The sequence below is a fragment of the Nannospalax galili genome, unplaced genomic scaffold, assembly GCF_000622305.1.
Source record: "Nannospalax galili isolate Female #2095 unplaced genomic scaffold, S.galili_v1.0 scaffold63, whole genome shotgun sequence".
Taxonomy (NCBI): domain Eukaryota; kingdom Metazoa; phylum Chordata; class Mammalia; order Rodentia; family Spalacidae; genus Nannospalax; species Nannospalax galili.
In genome coordinates, this window is record NW_008355272.1 from 5,256,025 (window position 1) to 5,269,444 (window position 13,420).

Consider the following 13,420-nt stretch of genomic DNA (forward strand, 5'->3'; position numbering starts at 1 on the left):
TATATGGTCTTTTTGAGACAGGGTCTCCCTGTAGCCCCGGCTGACCTGGAACTCACCATGTAAACCAGGCTAGCCTTGAACTCACAGAGATCCTTCTGCCTCTGCCTGCATCCTGAGTGCTAGGATTAAAGGTGTGTGCAACCATACTGGGCAGGAAATGTTTTTTTAATTCCCAACTTCAAAATAATTTCTCAAATTGCTCATATCTAATATTGATTTAAATTGAGATTTGTTTCTATTACTCAACAAAGAATTTTCTTTGCTATGAATACTGTGGGCCAGAAGGAAGATTACTATATAGTCTTAATGTTGCATCCCAAATTTACCCTTTGAAACTTCATCATGAGTGTGATATCAGGAGATGGGGCATTTGGCAGAATTACATCATGATGGCTTGGATTAACACCTGTATAAACAGGTGTGAATGAGTTATTTTCCCTTTTTTCCTCTTTTCTGTCCTGTAGCACGTGAAGCCGTAGTGCTAGTGACTCAGTCACAAGGTGTCACCTTGGAAAAAGAAATGGACCCTGTAGTAGCTGTGGAATATTACTGCAGCTGAGATCTCAGGCTTCCTACCCTGTAGAACTTGCAAGAAATAAATTTATATTGTTTGCAAATGATTCAGTGTGTACTTTTATTTTATTATAGCCATGTGAATGGACTGAGATAGATATGGACTATAAAACCATAGCTTTCATACATTTTCCTTCAATATAAGCTAAGTATACAGATAGATTACTTTGTCAGACTACTGACCATTTGTGTCTGGGGAGATTCTTAGACATGTTTATGTTTTAGCAATGACTGTAAAGCAGAGTTGTAATGCAAGTGGTAGATACTACTGGCCTAACCTTTTGCAGAGAAGACAGTTCTTTGTGATTTCAGACATCTGACACATACTTACTGCATTGCTCCATGACTGAAGAGAGAAGTTTGGGAGATAAAAAGATGAATAGAGACTTCCATTTGCCCCTGTGAATTCAATATTCCACTGGCAGAGATTTCTAAACCCTGTTTCTTCCAAATGCTGCATCAGACACACTACCTTTACCACAAGGAATCCAGGCTGTGGATTTGCGCTCAGCCTGTGTGTGAAAGTTAAGTGTATCCACCTGTTTTATTGAGTTGCCAATGGGAAATGTTCTGTACATATGGTTTTTTGGTGGGTGGGTTAGTGCAAAGGAAAGACATTTATCTTAGCGCTCTTCTTCCTGTGACGACCCGAGGCTTTCATTTTAATAAGGAATTCCTCTTCTGGCAGAGAAGGAAAACAGATGGTCCATCTTTAAGTACACAATGTATGCTTCCTCCACGTTACTTTTGGAAAGCATAAAGTATGATTAAGGGAAGTGAACTCGTGCTGTGAAAAACAGGCTCTGTACTGAGACACCTGAGATGACTTCCATATGCACAGGGTGATGGGTTTTCCTGATCTCCCTGCCATCTTCAAACTTTCAGGATTTGTAAGAACAACTGTTATTCCACCAGAGACCATATGGCTCCAGTCAGTGAATGGCTAGTATATGTAACATGCCGGGGCTTCCCAAGAACACTGTAATTAAAGATTACATGTCACTAATAAAGTTAGAGGTAATTCTGTCCACCTCTCTGTTAAAGTCTTACATCTATAAACTACTTAGGAAATAATCTTATACTCTTTCTCATGTGCCTCCTGAATACAAGACTACCGTTCAATATGTTGACTTAATAAATGCATTTCCAAAGAACATACAGAAGATAATCCATAGTGCATCCTGAGATATTAGGGTCACTCTTTCTCTGGGGGTAACTGTGACTTTTCAGAAAAAATTTCATATGAGACTTCAACAAACTATATGTAAATTTAGCACAGTATCAGGTGGACTTCTTCAGCCCCTAAGAAGAAAATTCAAACTCAGAACTACATAAACAATTGTGTCTTAATTAGCTTACACAATTACAGATCCAAAGGAGAGGACACAGTCCATGGCTCTTGCTTAGCTCTTCTCTACTTCCTGGTGACTACACCTTCCACAGACAGATGTTAGTTTCAAGATTACATATTTATGCATTTTGATGGTTACAGCATGAGACAGAGTTCCTTCTGGAAAATCTCTCAGATAAAACCACTGGTGACAAATGGCTCCTTGCTTCCTGTCTGGCTGTTGCATCTGTTTGCTTTCCCCTAAGACCATGACAATTCTGTGAACCATTCCTTTGTATTAGAATCTGAAAACCAAGGTTTACTTTCAACCTCTAGCCACTGGATTAAAAGGAGATTTATTACATTATGGGCTAGGTTTTACAGAGCGGATAGTGTCCCAGCTAACCACAGTAAGTGTAGCTGACTTTTCAAGACTTTTCAACTAGACACAGAAGTCCCCAAAGGAATGCTTTTCATACTTCTGCTTGGTATTCCTAGGTCTCACCTCCAGCCGGCTAACGCAATGGCAACCTGTATGGAAACAGGTCTTTCATTGTGTGTGTTGGGGGGGGGTGACATTTAGGGTTTTGTAGATTAAGGGGGTATACAGAGGCTGTTTTCCTTATTAGAAGCTGAGGTATGAGGAAATCAGCTCTTAGCTGAAATTTGAGTAATGTATTTAAAAATTATGTATTATTATGAGAGAGAGAGAGAGAGAGAGAGAGAGAGAGAGAGAGAGAGAGAGAGAAAGCACATGTGCACTGTTGCACAGTTAGAGGCAGGGTCTTTCTAATAATGTAGATATATATCTGTTCCTAAATTTCAGAAAAATGGAATCACATTCTCATGGCTAGCTTCCTTCACCGAGCATAATGGTTTTAGGATTCATCCATATCATCACGTGCATCAAGACTACATTTTTCATTAATGAATAATGCTCCATATGTGCTTTTAAAAAAGATACGTTTATATATTCTACTCTTAGTGAGGCTTTAAGGTGGTTTTATTTGGGATTAGGGAAATTGGTCTCCTGCTCCCAGTTATGGAGACTATCACATGGCTCTTACATAAGAATGGTTCATCCTCTGGAATTCATCAAGGTTTCTTTGAATCCCCACTTTTCAATAGCACTATAGGAAACTATCAGTTTTTTCCCCATTGTTTCTTGTTATCATCAAGGAAGCTTCATTTGTGTCCTTTACCACCTATCTGTAGCTTGAACTCTATTAATATTGTTTGTTGTCTGGAGTGGGGTGCATGTGTGTGTGTGTGTTCCAGAATTAACAAGATGAACCTCTTGGTATGTATGTATAGTTGTATGTACCAGTATGTATGCTTCACAGAAATTAACGTGAGGGAATTGAAGGAGCCTTCAAGGAAGGCTTAGAAGGACATAGTACACAGTTCAGCAGACAAGAACACTTACCCTGAACATGAAAACTTTCTGTGAGGGTATGCTGACCAGGGTGCTTCTGCATTTGCAATGGCTGTCCTCTGTGTATCTTAATAAGGCACACTGAATCATTCACAACTTGGAAAATGTATGTAGGGCCTTCTAGTGTCCTATTATTTGATTGAGAGAGTAAAATAGACACCGAAAAAGTAAACCAAACAATCTTTTGAGCAGGAGAGGCACCCCGTTTAAAGAGGATTAAGGAATCTCACAGTTAAAATTCAGGTCCTGGTTCTCTGTTGGAGGAAGAGTAAGGTAGGTTTCAAGGCAGAGAAGCAGTGCTCACACGGGAGCAGAGTGGGGCAATCTCCTACTGAGATCCACGGTGCCTTTTCGTCCATATTTCTAATCGCTGTAGTCTTACAATAAATACGTGAACTGCTTGAATTTGGAGCTAGTGGCACGTGGAAGAAAGGACCCGAGGGATAAGTCCTAAGTGCGCAGCGCACCAGAGAAAAGTGAATTGTATTTCACAGGGAAGCTGAAGTGAAGGTATAGAGAGAGAAGCCCGTGATACGGGGTGAGGACAGGGCAGCGGAGGAGAAGGGTGCAAAGACTGCCCACCCTGGGGTGTTAGAGGAAAGCAGTCTGGAAGGATGGGCACGCTGACTCTGCATTTCATGATTCAGAGCTTTTGCTTTCAAAACAAACATCTTTGCTGCTTTTTCACAGGCAAATAGTAAACTTTCCCAAACCATCTCTCACCACCTCTATACTGATGTCTGGCTTTTCACTTAGTCCTCAACAATAAAATTTTACGGTATGTTGCATGATCTTTTCTTTTGGAGACATGAACAAACGTTTACTCTCCCCAGAAAGATCATTGATATGCCTCATTGGGGTACCTTGTCACTTGTGCACATCCCATGTGGAACAGGGATCAGGATCATTTCCATTCCATTCCATAGCTCCCCCCATCCCCGCCTGCTGCTGTTAGTCTAAGATCAGTAGACCCCCCAATGGCCATGAGATAGCACAGGATGCATTCGTGAAGAAACACTATAATCAGTAATGGGGCTTTTATTACAAGAATTAACCACTCCTGTGAGTCAAAGGCATACAGGCTAAGACTTTTGTCACTTGACATCACCCCACTTCCTATCTTCCACTACTCACAGGACTAGTTCTGCCCTGGAATGGACAGTGATTGTTGCTATGCTTAGACCCTCACTAGCCCTGACTCCCCTATGAGCTGGCCCAGCCTGAGGCGTAAGGACAGGGGGCACCTTCACCCCACCCCTGCCTGTCTTTTTTACTTGGTCTGTGATCATCAAGGGTGGGATGTCTACTTCTCTTCTGGTGTGTTTAGAGATGTTTTCCTTCCTTAATCCTTAAGGCAGGAAGCCTCCTGATCTCTTTCTTATAGATGATGTTTCTAGTCCTCCAGACCAGATCACCTGAGACCAAGGGGCCACAGGGAGCTACATTCCACAATGAACTGCAGTGGCTGAATGATTCCCAGTGCTATTCCATCACAGAAGGGACCTGCTTTCCCTCTTCAAAGAAGGCAAGCACAACTGTTTTCTCTTTCTACTTAAGGCCCACTTGTATAATGCCTTTAATAAAAGCATTTTAAAATACTGCTTATATGAGGCTCAAGCTTGCTTCATATATATTTGCAATATTAAGCGACTGAAGTCACCTCATTTGCTTTAGGTTATCACTAGACGAAAATAATCATGATAGTAAAAATATTAACAAGGTTGACTTTCTGGAAGGCCCCAGGAATATTAAGTGGACTTAAATGAAATGCTGCATAAGGTTTTGGTAGTAGCTCTCAAATTTAATGTTTTCCCATGCATCTGCACTTCAGCTGTAAACCAGTTCCTTTCTAAAATTTCTTTCGCATGCCTGCAAGTGCCTTCACATGTTTACCCTCCAGATGGATGGGTAAGTTCTTCCAAAAAGGGAAAAGCACCTCCAGGAACCACAGGGGCACCTACGGGTACTGAGGAGATGATTACAGATTACCCACATAGCATTAGAGGGGCTCACCAGCTGTAATTGTGAGCGTTAAGGGTTGACCTTAAACCTGAGATCCTCACTTGATGCAAAATCCTGTAAATTAAAACAGTCTTTCTTACTTGATTCTTTTAAAAGGGACTAGACAAGTACAAAAGGACAAACACCAGAAGCATGTGGATATTAAGGCCAGCCTGGTCTACATAGTGAGTTCCAGGACAGCTGGGGCTACAGGGAGACCCTGTCTCAAAAAGACCAAAAAAAAAAAAAAAAAAAAAAAAGGTGTTGTTATATCTAATTTCTATTTACTTTTAACTTGATTTATTGATTCTGATTTCTAAAATATGTCAGAGGCAGGAATCATGACTCTACTATTGAGGCATGTGTTTTGAACTATCAAAGTTTTAAAATGACAGTGACTCCAAATTAGGGTCAGTTAATGACAACTGTTAACCTCTACTGTTGCTATAAGCCAGTGTTTTCCCACCTTGGGATCATTGTAGCTTTAAAAAATTGAATGTCTGTTTCTACTCCAAGAGATTCTGGTGGAATCATTCTAGAGTGGAGACTAAGAAGCAAGTGTCAGGAAAGTTGTACAAATGAAGTATATTCTCCAGGTCAAGACTGTGACTCGCTGTTCTAAGTAGAAGTAGGGCAAGTGTGTAAATAGTTCGGTATAGGTCATAAATGGAAAGATGTCTTGTTCTCAGTTCATGGTACTTCTTGATGAACAAAAGGATATAACTTGGCCAGGAAAGGTAACACATGCCCTTAAACTCAGCACTCAGGAGGAAAAGGTAGGCAGCTTTCATTGAGTCCAAGGGCATCCTGACCTACATGGGAAATTTAGGCCAGGACTAAGTAGAGAAATCCTGTCTTAATAAAAGATATAACTTTAGTGCCAGGTAGGGTGATCGGCCTCCATTTTTTTCCTAAATATGAATATATTTAGCACTGAAGAGAATCTCCTTTCCTGGGCATACTGGTATAGTTGGTAACTATAGCTATAGGACTATAAAGGAAGGAGAGGAGGACAGGATATTTTAGAAGCACAACAGAGTATAAACTAGTAGGACCAGAAAGGCCAGCCCTTTGCCAGAAGATTAGCAAAGAGTGCTTAGTCTGGACTGACCAGTATCAATGTGGAATGGGCCAAAGCTAAGGGGTAAAGCTTTGGCAGACAGACCTGCCAACATCATCAGTTCTTGGCAGCACATCTTGCTGTTGGATGCAGCACAGTAGCTCCAGGTCTTCTGAGAGACTCCACAGTGGAGTCAACCCCTCAGCTCTAATAAGCTTATTGCTTACTGTAGTCCCACTGAGCCCTGTTATCCAGGCAAGCTGACCTGCATGGAGAACCTCTACTCACTTCCAACTCTAGGATGCCTTTGGCTTTCCCTTCTTGAGGCCTGAGCCAAGCTACTGCACTGGTCCATGTTTTCCCTACTCCCCACCATCTGGGGAAAGGGTCTGTTCTTTTAAAGATTTTTCCAATCACTTTTATTCATTATTGCATACCCCCAAGGAGATTCTTAGGACATTTTCACCTAAGTGCCACCTCATGAAGTTTTAATAGCACAAATGTGCTTTATATATAATACAGCCCTTTAGAGAACCACAAGTCATTGTGATATCTAAGATGTTTTTGCTGCCTCCAAGTCTCAAGGTTTGTTCCTTTGGAGGAGTTACAGACCCCACCGAGAACCCTTGAACTGGTGTCATTCTCCCCTAGATTTTCCATGTTCCTTTATTTTCCACTTCCCTCTCCAGCCTTCAGAGCCTTCTCTCATAACCTATATCTGTCAAAATGTCAGCAGTAAGACTGAAGAGAATCCAGTTTTCAGAGGGAAGACAGGAGGAATGTGCTACGAAAAGCAGGGACTTGGAAGCCAGCTGGACAGAGGGAGTGGCACACAGACAGGCCCAAAGATAAAGGAGAGGAAGTTACTTTCAGAAAACCATACCTTTTAGTTGGGGATGTTCTGACAGAATCCTATAGACTGAATGGCTTAAACAACAAGCATTTGATTTTCACAGCTGCAGATGCAACTGAGACCAGGAAGCCAGTATGGGTAGGCTCTGGTGGGCATCTTCTTCCTAATTGAAGATGACCATCTTGCTGTGTTCTTCCACAGCAAAAACAGAGTGGTTCTTCTCAGGCCACTGATCCCACCCATATGGCCTCTATACACATTACCTAATTACTTAATATCATAACAATTTAGATAAGAATTTCAAAAATTTTGGATGTAGACTGACAATGAATGAACCATATTTTTAAACTTCCTAGTCCTATCTGGCTTAAGGATCAAAACCAAGATTGTCTAGAACAGAACAAACTGTATCAATGAGGCCCAAGTTGAGATGCCTGGATGGTAGTGATGTGGAGTTATGAACAACAGATGCTGAGTTGGGATGAGCACAGAAGAGAGCTGTTACCCAGCTCTGGCCAGTGTTGAAGAGGAAGGTACTGCCAGTCTTGGGATTAAACAGGATCAGAAAGATTATAGGAACAGAGGAAGACTGAAATAAAAGGGGTCTAAAGAGTTAAGAGCTTTTGCTCCTCTCTCTTCTAGTCTTCTACTAACCTTTAGGAACCTCGTGCTGCCTGTCATTGGCGTAACCTATAGAGCAGGAGTCCTCCAGGAGCACAGCTCGGAGCAGAAAAAGGCAGAGAACAAATCATGACTGCCACATGGAAAATAATAAACCCTGAAAGCAAGACCCAATTCTAGGAAATCTGTAAAAGCAGATGGCCCCAGAGCGATTCAGTTTGAACAGTAAGAGTTATGTGATATCTTTGAAGTCACAGTTGTTGAGGTCTGAGGATTGAAGTTCTATTGAAGTCACAGTTGTTGAGGTCTGTTCTGGGTATTGAAGATTTCCAGCCAGAAGATAGGATCCAGGAAGTCAGGGATCACACCTGCTTTGCTCACAGCTATACCCAACTCTGAAGCACAGTTCCAGGGCATGGTAGGCACTGAAAAGAGCACTGACTGAATGAATCAAGCTCATCCTTGGGCATCCATGCTTTGGACAAAGATGAATCTCTTTGTTTCTGGCTCTTTCTATTCAGAGGACTTAGCTCATCCTCTTATATAAATTTACCTCAGGCCATTCCTATTATTTAGGATGCCTGAAATATGAAGGTAAATCTGAACTCTAGAAGCAGTTGCAGCCCAAGCTCAGGCAATTTCCCAACTGAGGCTCCCTCTACCCAGGTGGAGGAAGTTGACAACTAAAGCTGTCCAGCACAAATGCTAATTAGATTTAGTCATCCCTAAGGTGAATCTCAGAGGATGCCAAGAAAAAGGTTATTAGGCGGCCAGCCTGATAGACATGGTAGCAACCAGAAAGCCACAGTGGTAAAGGAGAGGTTACTTTCAGGAAACTCTGTATCTTAGTTTATGATGCTCTGACAGAATCCCGTAGACTAGACGACTTAATCAATAAGAATTTATTTTTCACAGTTGTGGCTGCTGTAGGTCTGAGAACTGGAAGCCAGGGTGGTTGGGTTCTGGTGAGCATTCTCCTACTTATTTGAAGATGGCCAACTTGCTGTGTTCTACCATAGCAAAGAGAGAATGAGTGGCTCTTCATTTAAAGTCATTAATCCCACCATGCAATCTCTACTAGTATAACCTATGGACTTCAAAGACCTCATTTCCTAATGTCATAGAAATTTAGGGTTTTAACATTTGAATTTTGAGGGTCAGACATGCAGCCCATAGTACTACAAGAAGCTTGCTGCAGCTTGTGTGCTACACGCAGGAGATACATGCAGTTGATTGAAGCATGGGGGAGACTAGACTACATTATTACACAGGCTCCAACACACTCAGATTGGAAATGGTTATTGTCTGTGACATTTTTCACGGTCTCCCTAGCAGTAGTAACCTAGAGTCTCGTTGTAAGCATGTTGCCCACAGGTCAGTCTTCTGTAAGGACACTATCCATGGATGGAGGTGAGTTTTTTCATGCCCCAATCTCTCAGTGATTGGGGAAGTCAACATCACCCATCCAGTTGGCAAGATGGCCTAGCTCCCTCACATTTTGTTTTTTGTTTAGATCAACCCCATTAAGAGGGACATTCCAAGAGAAATAAAGGCCAGAAATAAGATGTACTTGGAGTCAGTTAGATAAAGTGAGCCAACAAGAGAAATTTCCTTTCCCATCCCAAACACATCAAAAAGCTAAGAAACTATTGAACTTGGTAAGTGTATATCTAAGTTTAAATTCTCCTAAAAAGGCAATTGCAGGGAGCAAAACTAACAAAAATTTGGAGAGGAAACTCAGGCCAAGGGTGACCTGGAACTGAAGCTACTGGGCTACTGGGGAAACCAAGGAAGGGACAGGCCACAGCAGGTGGGGGGCAGTGAGGGTGTTCAATTCAGCTTTCTATTGTCGTGACAAAACACTGACTGAAACCAACTTGGAGAGGAGAGCATTTATTTGGTTTGCATGTCCTAAGTACAGTTCATCATCAAGGGAAGCCAGGGCAGGAACTCAAAGCCAGAACCTGAAGGTAGAAATTGAAGCAGAGACTATGGAAGAGTGCTGCTTACTGGCTTGTCCCTCTGGTCTGTGCTCAGCCTGCTGGCTTATACATCCCATGACAATTAATTCAAGGATGGCATACCCACTGTGGCCTGGGCAATACCCACAGTGGGCATGGCTCTTGCACATTACTCAGAAATAAAAAAAAAATGCCTCAAATACATGGCCACAGTTCAGTCCAGTAGAGGGAATTCCGCAGTTGAGGTTCCCTCTACCTAAGTGTGTCAAGTTGATAACTGAAGCTATCCAGCACAATTGACTCCTTGTCAACTTGACACACAAGCATCAATATTAAACATGACTTGTTCCCAAGATCTCATGTTAATATTAATATCACAATACTAAACATAATACAACTTTAGAAGTCCAGAGTCCTTCAAAATTCCATTACTTTAAAATTTCAGTGTCTCCTTAAAATAATCCAAAGATTCGCAACCTGTGGGCTTTTGTAAAATAAAATAAAATAAATTAGATATTTCTTATTCCAAGATGGAAGAACCAGAACATAATATAATCAAAACCAAACCAAATTAATAACATGTAAATAGCTCATTATCTGATGCCTATGATTCACTCATGATCTTCTGGGCTCCAAAGGGCTTGAGTAACTCTCTGCCATCCATAACCATAGCTTATTTTGTAGTCTCAGGCCAGCTCAACGCTAGACTTGCTGCAGCCCTTGGTGGTTGTCCCAAGGTCCTGGCATCTCAAATACACTAAAGTCTCTGCAGCAACTGAGGCTGCACCTTCACCAATGGCTTCTCCTGGCCTCACATGGTACCAAGCTTCAACTTTTCTCCATGATCCCTTTAATCCAGGGGTTTCCACTCCATCACCAATGTCCACTCCTGGCTTCTAAGGGCACAAAGCCTTAGCTTCTTTCCACAACCCCTTCATGGCTTCAAAACCAGTACCACCTGCGAGACTCTTACATGTTTCCATGTTCTGGTGCCAGTATGATGCGCAACCTTGAACTCTCTGAACCACAACTTCTATGTGCTGACCCTGAGGAAATACTTCTCAGCAGCTTCATCTCAATGATGCTGGTCTCTTCTTAATCACAGCTGATTCTTCGGCCCAAGCCAACCAGAAACCAGCGATTCTGAATTCAAAATATCACACAGAGTCCTGATAATCTTTCCTTCCCTTGAAACTTCACCAGCCAGACCTTCAACTCCACGCTCACATTTCTCCCAGTTCCCACAAAGTGGCTCACTACACTTTAAGCACTCAATGGCTTTTCCAGCCCAAAGCTTGAAAACTTCCACATTCCTCCTAAAACTAATATGGTCGGGTCCATCACAGAAATACACCACTACTGGAACTAACTTCTGTTTTAGTTAGCTTCTATTGAGGTGACAAAACACTGACCAAAACCAACTTATGGAGGAAAGGGATTATTTGGTTTATGTGTCCTAATTACAGTTCATTATCCAGGGAAGCCAGGGCAGGAACTCAAGGCAGGAACCTGGAGGCAGAAGTTGAAATGGAGACCACAGAAGAGTGCCGCTTGCTGGCCTGTTCCTCTGGTCTGTGTTCAGCCTGCTTGCTTATACATCCCAGGACCATCTGCTCATGGGCAGCACACTCACTGTGAGCTGGGCAACACCCACAGTGGGTTTGGCTCTCAAAGATCCCTAAAAAATCAAGAAAATGCTTCACAGACAGACCCATAGGCCAATCCAACACAGAAAATTCCCCAAATAAGGCTCCTCCTTCCCAGGTATGTCAAGTTGACACCTAAGTAATCCAGCACAGGGGAGTGGAGGACAGTGGTCGATGGTGGGGGGACTCTGGGGAATGGTGGGTGAGGAATGGTGGAGGTGGGGGATGATGAGTGACGAATGGTGGAGGATGGTGGGAGACAGTAGAGAACTTGGGGGATAACAGGACTGATAATGGGGCTGTGGGCTGTGGTGGGGGTTGAAGTGTAATGGGGAATGGTTTAAAATGCTGCGGCACAGTGTGAGGCAGAGGGGAATAATGGACTCTCATTGTCCTTGAGAAGAAACCTACTTACATCCCAAGCCCCAGATTTCAAAAAGCAGGAGCCCGGTCAGCACAAGAAGCAGGTGTGTGTCCTGAATTAAGACTACAGTGACCCTCAACACACACACACACACACACACACACGCACACACACACATGCACAATCACATGCACACGTGCACACACATAAGCTACTGATTTCTTGACACATAGGGTTTCTAACTCAGATTCAAAGCTGCCTGCTAAGGCCACTGACCACTCAGGGCCAGTAGGCTAAGAGGACAAGCAAGAATTAATGATCAATAAGTATCAGCTTAGAGTACAGCCTTGCAGCATGGAAAATAATGATACTCAGACAATGATATGGGAGGTCTGAAGGAAGGACATTCAGCAGAGAGGATTTGGAGGCAAAAATGGAAAAAAACCCTGCTAACTCTGAACTAGTGTGCATTATATGTAAGTTGATTCAATAAATGAGAGGCATAAAACAAGATGGGGCTAAAGTTACTATGAGCAGTAACAAGGAAAACCTTTACTGACAAGAGACTCCCTTGATACAAAATACTGTGGAGTTAAAAATTGTTTTTGAGAGTGTATAGTAAACAATTATCTGTATAATGAAAACTGGTAGAGTAATACCATTAAAGAAAATTGATTTGAGATTGTGAGCATTAAGAAATACAAATAAGGATACTTTATAAGGTAATAGCAATGATCACCTTCAGAGATGAAGAAAGTATACATTGCATCTCAAATAAAGCTCGGAAGTAAGAAGCAGTACGAATAAAACCGAAGCCGGGCATGGTGGCGCATGCCTTTTGTCCCAGCACTTGGGAGGCAGAGGCAGGTGGAACTCTGTGAGTTTGAGGGCAGCCTGGACTACAGAGTTCCAGGACAGCTGGAGCTACAGCAGGGAGACCCTGTCTCAAAAAGACCAACCAACCAAACAAACAAACAAAACAAACAAACAAAAGAATAAAACCGTACATAGGAGACCAGACTGACAGATTTACAGTCCCAAGGGAACTTTTTATTTGATCCATCCCAGAAACATACTAATAGATCAAGTGCTGGAGATTTACTGAGTTGATGAAGTCCTTGCCTTGTGAGCCTAAGGACCTGAGTTTGATCTTCAGAACCAATGGGGAAAAAATAGGTTTGGGGTGTTCCTTCGTAATCCCAGCACTGTGGTGGTGGTGGTGTGGAGACAGGCAGATTCTTTTGGATCACTGTTCAAATAGTATAGTCCACTCGGTAACTTCCAGACCAGTGAGAGAACTTGGCTCAAAAAATAAGGTGGTTAGTGCCTGAGGAATAACACAAGAGATTGTCCCCTGGTCTCCAGATGATCTCCAAACACAGGAACATGGCTGCACATGCACATGCCCAAACACACAGACACACAGACACACACACATGTATGAGTGCACACACACACAATATAGATCAAGAAAACAAAAATTTGTTGGGGAACAAAAATGTGAACATTTTTCTCTTCATATATGGACATAATTTTATATTTATAATATAAAATTATTATGTGTATTATGTGTATA